The following is a 6259-nucleotide window of genomic DNA, read 5'->3' as shown; positions in this document are numbered from 1 at the left end:
TTCGCGATATTTGCATGGTGAACAAACTTTTTTTGTAATTTTCATGATCGTCACGAGAGCAAGGAAAATTTCTATCAATGCATTTTAAACATGTACAAACTCTGGTGAACCAAAAGAAATTTGATTGATTCTTTTCAAAACAAACTGCTTTTTTGAAGTTTTTTTAAGTCAAATATCTTAAAATTTCAACCTAAGATACTTTTTCTCTTTTCTCGTTTCTTAAATCAGGGGGTATATCTAGGTAGGTAGTATATCTACCAAAATTGATCTTGTTCATCAAAAATTGAGAATATTTTACAATGAGAAAACAAAGGAAAATTTATATTTTCAAAATAGATGAAATATTTTGCATATAAAATATTGGAAAAAAGGTTTAATATATAAAATATTGGAGAAAAGGTAAAATATATATATGAAAAAAGGTAAAAAATTATAGCATCTAAAAGTTATATTTTTTGAAATGCATGTCAAAAAAAACTTTCAAAAAAACAGGGAAACAAATTTCATAATCAACATACACTTTTTTTAATATAAGAACAATTTTATAAGAACAACGAGGCTCAAAATCGCCAAAAAATAAGAACATTTTAAGAACAATGCTGAGCCTGAAACTACTCAATTTCAATCAATTTAGGGGTCAAAGTAATAAAAACGGGGTATAATGCCTAAAATACCTGACTTACATCCTATTAATAAGAACATGATAGAAGCTCAAAGTGCAAAAAAAAAAAAAAAACAGTCGAGGCTCAGAAAAATTTTACTGGTTCTTATATAAAAAAAGTGTAATGCAAAAGAAGAAAAAAAAATCTCATACTGTATATACTGGGAAATATTTTCATAATCTGAAAGAAAGTCGAAAGGAAAAAAATCCCCTAACAGAAGGCATTATGTAATTTTCGAAAGCATGCTGCAAAAGCATAAAATGTCACATAATTGGCAATCATAATTTCAAAAATTTCCAAAAAGAAAAAAAGTCTTCATACCAGGATATTGCTTGAAAAAATTTTCAATTGAGGCGAAAATAAAAAAAATGTAGCCTTTCTGGAAACCAACCGGGTGAAAAATAATAATTTTCTGATCTGGCCGCAGACTATGGGTTCATCTATTTAGTTCATTATAAAAAAAATCAAGTTGGAGCATTTAAGCTATAAAAGTAGCTTGGTTCAATATTCCCACTTGTAGATCAAGAATTATTTGTTCAGGGCTTACTTCATACTGTTTGTACATAAAAGATATTGTTAAAGTTCTATTTCAATGATCTTATATATATTACTTAAGTCATCAAAAAAATCAAATAAAAAATTTTTTTCTGGCCGGCACATCAAAGCTTTTTTCCTTGACCTGCATTCCGGAAACACTACATTTTTTTTTATTTTTGCCTGACAGCAAAACTTTTCTATATACATTTTTTAATTTATGCATGTGGAAGAAAATGTCAAGTTAGTGACAAACATTTTCCACATTTTAAACGCACGGGGAAGAAAATGTCCAAATTTACAGTAAAAATTTCCACGTTTTAAAAGCACGTGAAAGAAAATATCCAAATTCACAACCAAAAGTTTTCCACGTTTTAATCGCACGTGGAGGAAAATATGTCCGAATTCACAACCAATTAGGTTTTCCACATTTAAAATGCACTTGGAAGAAAATGTCCAAATTCACAGCAAGTTTCCACGTTTTAAAAAACGCACGTGCAAGAAATTCTCCAAACTCACAACCAAAAGTTTTCCACGTTTTAAACGCACATGGAAGAAAATGTCCCAATTCATAACCAAAAGTTTTCCACGTTTAAAACGCACGTAGAGAAAATGTCCAAATTCACAGCAAGAATTTCCAAGTTTTAAAACGCACGTGCAAGAAAATGTCCAAATTCACACAACCAAAAGTTTTCCACGTTGCATTTTTAAAACATCAATCATCAATCAGTAAATTTTTCTCTGGGTTTAAATTTTTACATTAAAGCTAACCAGTTCATATCCAACCACAACCATTTCCTTGGGTGCCACATCTACCATCTGTATCTGACCATCATTATAAAAAAGTGAGTTCAAACTTTTTTGATGTCGCAAAATTTTTCAAATAAAGCATGGTCAGATTTATCCACAATTATTCAGTCAACTGCCTAGTTAGAATTTGTGTAAATATACAGGCAAAATTGAAGTTAGTTTGTTGTGAAAGTTGATAAAATATCGACCGGATAAAATATCCTGTTTTTCAAGAAGAGATTGCATCATCTCTCATGCCAAACCAAACGAAACATCAAATTCAGGAAGGAATAATAATAAGAAAACTTCATCATCAACCATTTCTTGTAACAATCACACAAAAATCATGATCCAGTTCAACTCTTTAAAGCATAAAAACCAAAGAAAAATAGCCAAAGAGCGGTAGCAACCAGTTGTTTATTTTTGCTGCCATCTTTGTTTTGACTGTTAAAAGGCAGTATGGTCCGATCAACAATACGCTTCCGAACCGAGCGACGTTTCCCGATCGAGAAGGATACTTATATTTTCCCGATTTTCCCGCGACGTTTCTCAAAGAAATGACGTCTTCATCCTCGTATAAAAATACTCTACTGTTTTTGACGCCGGAGCTCGATTTACAAAGAGATTTGGAAAAAATCCATTACGTAATGCTTCCAACAGACAGTCGGGTGCAGGCGACAATTCTCCATGTTCGGACTTAAGACAGTTGCACACGACGACGAAAGTCTGAATGGAAACGAGGCTAAAAAAGCTGAAAAATCGATTTTATCACCCCGCATATCAGCTTTTTCCCGCGCTTTTGCCAAAAGAATCGCACTCGCTCGCTGCGCTCGCTCGTGCGTAAATATTTTACGAGTTCCGAGATTTTTCCGTAATATTTTTCCGAGCCTTTAGGCGAGGAAAAATATCGGTAAAATCTCGGAACGAGTAAAATATCGAGTATTGCACGAGAAGTCATGTGATAACTAATTTATTGTCGACTCAAAAAAATTGTCCTGATACAAATTTCTTTTTGTTTTTGTTTTAAAACTTACTTCCGCCTTGATTCTTTCTTCTGTGTAGTTTCGAATGTTTTTATTCGAAAATCTAATTCGAACGTTAGATTCGAACAATAAAACATTCGATATGTTCCCGCCGACAATATTCACACAAAAACAAAACAGAGGAGCATTTTCGATCCATTTACGATCGAGAAGTTTTGTTTTGAAGAGTTGCAGATTTTTCAGAGATGTATTTGAAAGTTTCTAGATTGATAATTCAAAATGCAGATGGTGTACAGTATTGTTTCGATAGAGAAGGAACCCTTCATCGTTGGATTAATCAGATTGATAACATTCAGTCTTTTTCTATGTTTTTGTTTCGATGCATGGAAAAGAATAGCAGAGGAAAGGAGTTCCATGATGGAAATGTATGCTTGTAATAATGGTTAAAGAACAACATTTTTTTCAAGAGCAAAACAATCTGGATACTTTCTTGATTATCGTCAAGCTTTAATTGTTTCGAATTTTAGAAGGAAGATGTATAAATGATTGTTGAGTTTACGTTTACGATTCAAGGACGTACCTCGTCAAGAAGGAGAATTAGGAGAGAACTTTTTCAAAAATCACCACTTCCCTTGCTATGTTATGAGAAATCTTACTGGCAAACATTCAAGAATCTCAAGTTTTTTGTATGCATTGATAAAAAACTGTTTGGTTACATACGGACGAATTTTATACCAAAAGCTGAAAATATTTGGGTCGTGTCAAGTAGTTTTACAATTTCTTAGTTTATCAGATTTGATTTTAGTGTCTTTTATGGAAGAACTCCAAAGTAAAAGTTAATCTGAACATATTTTTGTTGCGTTTTTCCCTTTGATTCCCAAGCCAGTTTCTCCGAAAGTCAGTTCTTTTCGGCTGTTTTGTTTTGATTTTTCTCCCGCCGCTTACCCAGTCCCCAAAAAGTCAACGCGGTCATATTTCCAGACTAAAGAAATATGAAATATCGCAAATATCTCGATGCTCTCGACCAATCAAAACGCTGATATTTTTTTGGGTCGGCAATAAATATCAAAAAGACTAATAATGTAATTCAAAAGGAAACGAAACCTTATCGGAACTTTTGCGGAATAAAGCGCAAAAACGCAAAAGAAAAATTCCAATTTTATTGAAAAATTCCTAGGAAAATGAAAGAAATTTGTCCTAAAAAAGGGCAAAACTGCAAAAATTTAATTCCGGAACAAATTTGGAATAAATTGACCAAATTTGTTTTGGTCAACGAATTCTTCAAAACTCTCCCGCCGATTGTTTTCCTGTATACTGCCATAACGCCATACCGCCATATTTTCCCGTCTTTACTATCATATCACTGTAACGGACGATAACATCATCTATATTCGATTTCAAAGGCTTAATAGAACTGGTAGTGGTAGGCCAGGAAGGCCACGGAGTTTGAAATTAAAGTAAAGATATATGTAAAAAGCAACAACATAGTACACGCTCTCATGGGTCAATGCCCTCGTGTAATCTTCAGAAAAAAATCTTTCTTCGATCGAGAGACGTAAGTATAAAGGTATTGCGCTCGCTGTTATGTAGATGAAGCCAAAACCACAGATTTTTGTAAAGCCCGAAGAGCTGGATGTCGTGCTTTAAGCTCTTACAAGCAAAAAAAGTAAATATCGCAAAAAATATTGCTGTTTTTGTTTTCGAAAACCTGCAAAGCCGCGAAACTTATTCTTATTGGTCAAGTGCTGAAATTCTATTGTAATGTCACGTGACCTAGGTAGGATTTCTTACCTAGCCTCGGCCGGTACATTTTTCAGCCAAAGCACTACATCTAGCCCTTCGGGCTTTATAAATCTAAGCCGAAACCTCGATCGAAGGGAAATATTCAATTGTTTTCTCTCCTTTTAGCAATTGTAAGTATTACGTAATGTAAAAAAATTGAAAACGATACCTGGAAAATAAAAACTGAAAACTTGTTACCACAACAAAATGTATTGTCAACTCTGATCCTTAGGTTCTTACTTTCAATTCAGTTCTCATCAATACTTAACCTTTTATAGAACGATTTTCAAGCACTATTCTGTCTTCAAGAGCTTCTTACTGCATATGTTGTTACAAAGGGGACAATAGGATATAGCATATAGGCTATAAGAAGAAATTTGCAATGAAAATATATTTTTACTATAATGATTTTTATCGATAAATACACCGTTTTTTTATAAGAACATCCAAAACTTTCGATGAGGCCTTCGGATTTTCTTAACTTTTCGAGTTTTAAACCTAAATATGTTCTTAAAATGTTCTTATTTTCGGCATTTCTTGAGTATTTATGTCCATTTTCCTAAGAAATTGGGTGTTTTAGAGTCCATAAATCCTTGAAAAAATATTCTCAACTTGTTCTTATGTAGTTTGTATAAATTTAAAGGCCAAAAGAAGCAAAGAGAAAGATACAAGGTCACGAGAATATATGTGTGCCTTAGTACATAAAAATTTTAAGAGTAGGTTAAGCCTTCTCTCACTAAATTATCACAACATGGTACCTTAGATGCCAAAAAATAATGCTTCTTTTTAAACATGTAAATCAGTGGCCTCAAGGGCAAAAAGGAGTATGTATAAAGTCAACTGTTGTTTTCCTTCCCTCTCAAAGAGGCCTCAAAATAATCTACGAAACATAACCTAGATACTAAGGCACTGTAAGAGGAATTGCTTATATTTGAGGTCTGCTTTTCATTTTACTGATCGAAATATTACACCTCTCTTTCACGCTGCCGCATTCCGCTGGCGTGCGGGGCCCCAGTGGGCTTGTTGACACGTGTGTAATATTGGATGAATTTAAGTAAGTCTCCCCTCTCTTTCGATAGCTATCTACCTGAAAGTAGGGGAGGGTGCAACTCTTTCTTCCTGGATTACTTACCACTTACCCTTGATCCTTCTCTTAATTGCTTAGCATCAAGCAGAGAGGCATCAAGTACCATTTTGGGAATCTTTGGTATGACCCGGCTGTGGGTTGAACCCAAAATCCTGTGCACCGTAGCCGGATGTACTACCACCGCACCACGGTCGCTATAATGTTATAGGTCCTATCCTAAAAGTACCCTCTTGGTGGATTTTAAATGAGCTTGACGATTGGACTGACGTAAAGTGAAAGTGAAGAAATTCTCACCGGTGTCTTTCAATTGATAAGTTTTTGTCTAAAATTCATCTGTTATGAATTCTATTATATTCTTACTACTTTTACGAATTGTTATTTGGTTGGTTCGGCCTATATCCAAGATTTTTTTTTACTGTTGC

This window comes from Clytia hemisphaerica, unplaced genomic scaffold, assembly GCF_902728285.1.
Source record: "Clytia hemisphaerica strain Z4C2 unplaced genomic scaffold, Clytia hemisphaerica genome assembly, whole genome shotgun sequence".
Classification (NCBI taxonomy): Eukaryota; Metazoa; Cnidaria; class Hydrozoa; order Leptothecata; family Clytiidae; genus Clytia; species Clytia hemisphaerica.
The sequence above is the reverse complement of the archived record's forward strand: the minus strand, read 5'-3'. Positions refer to the sequence as shown.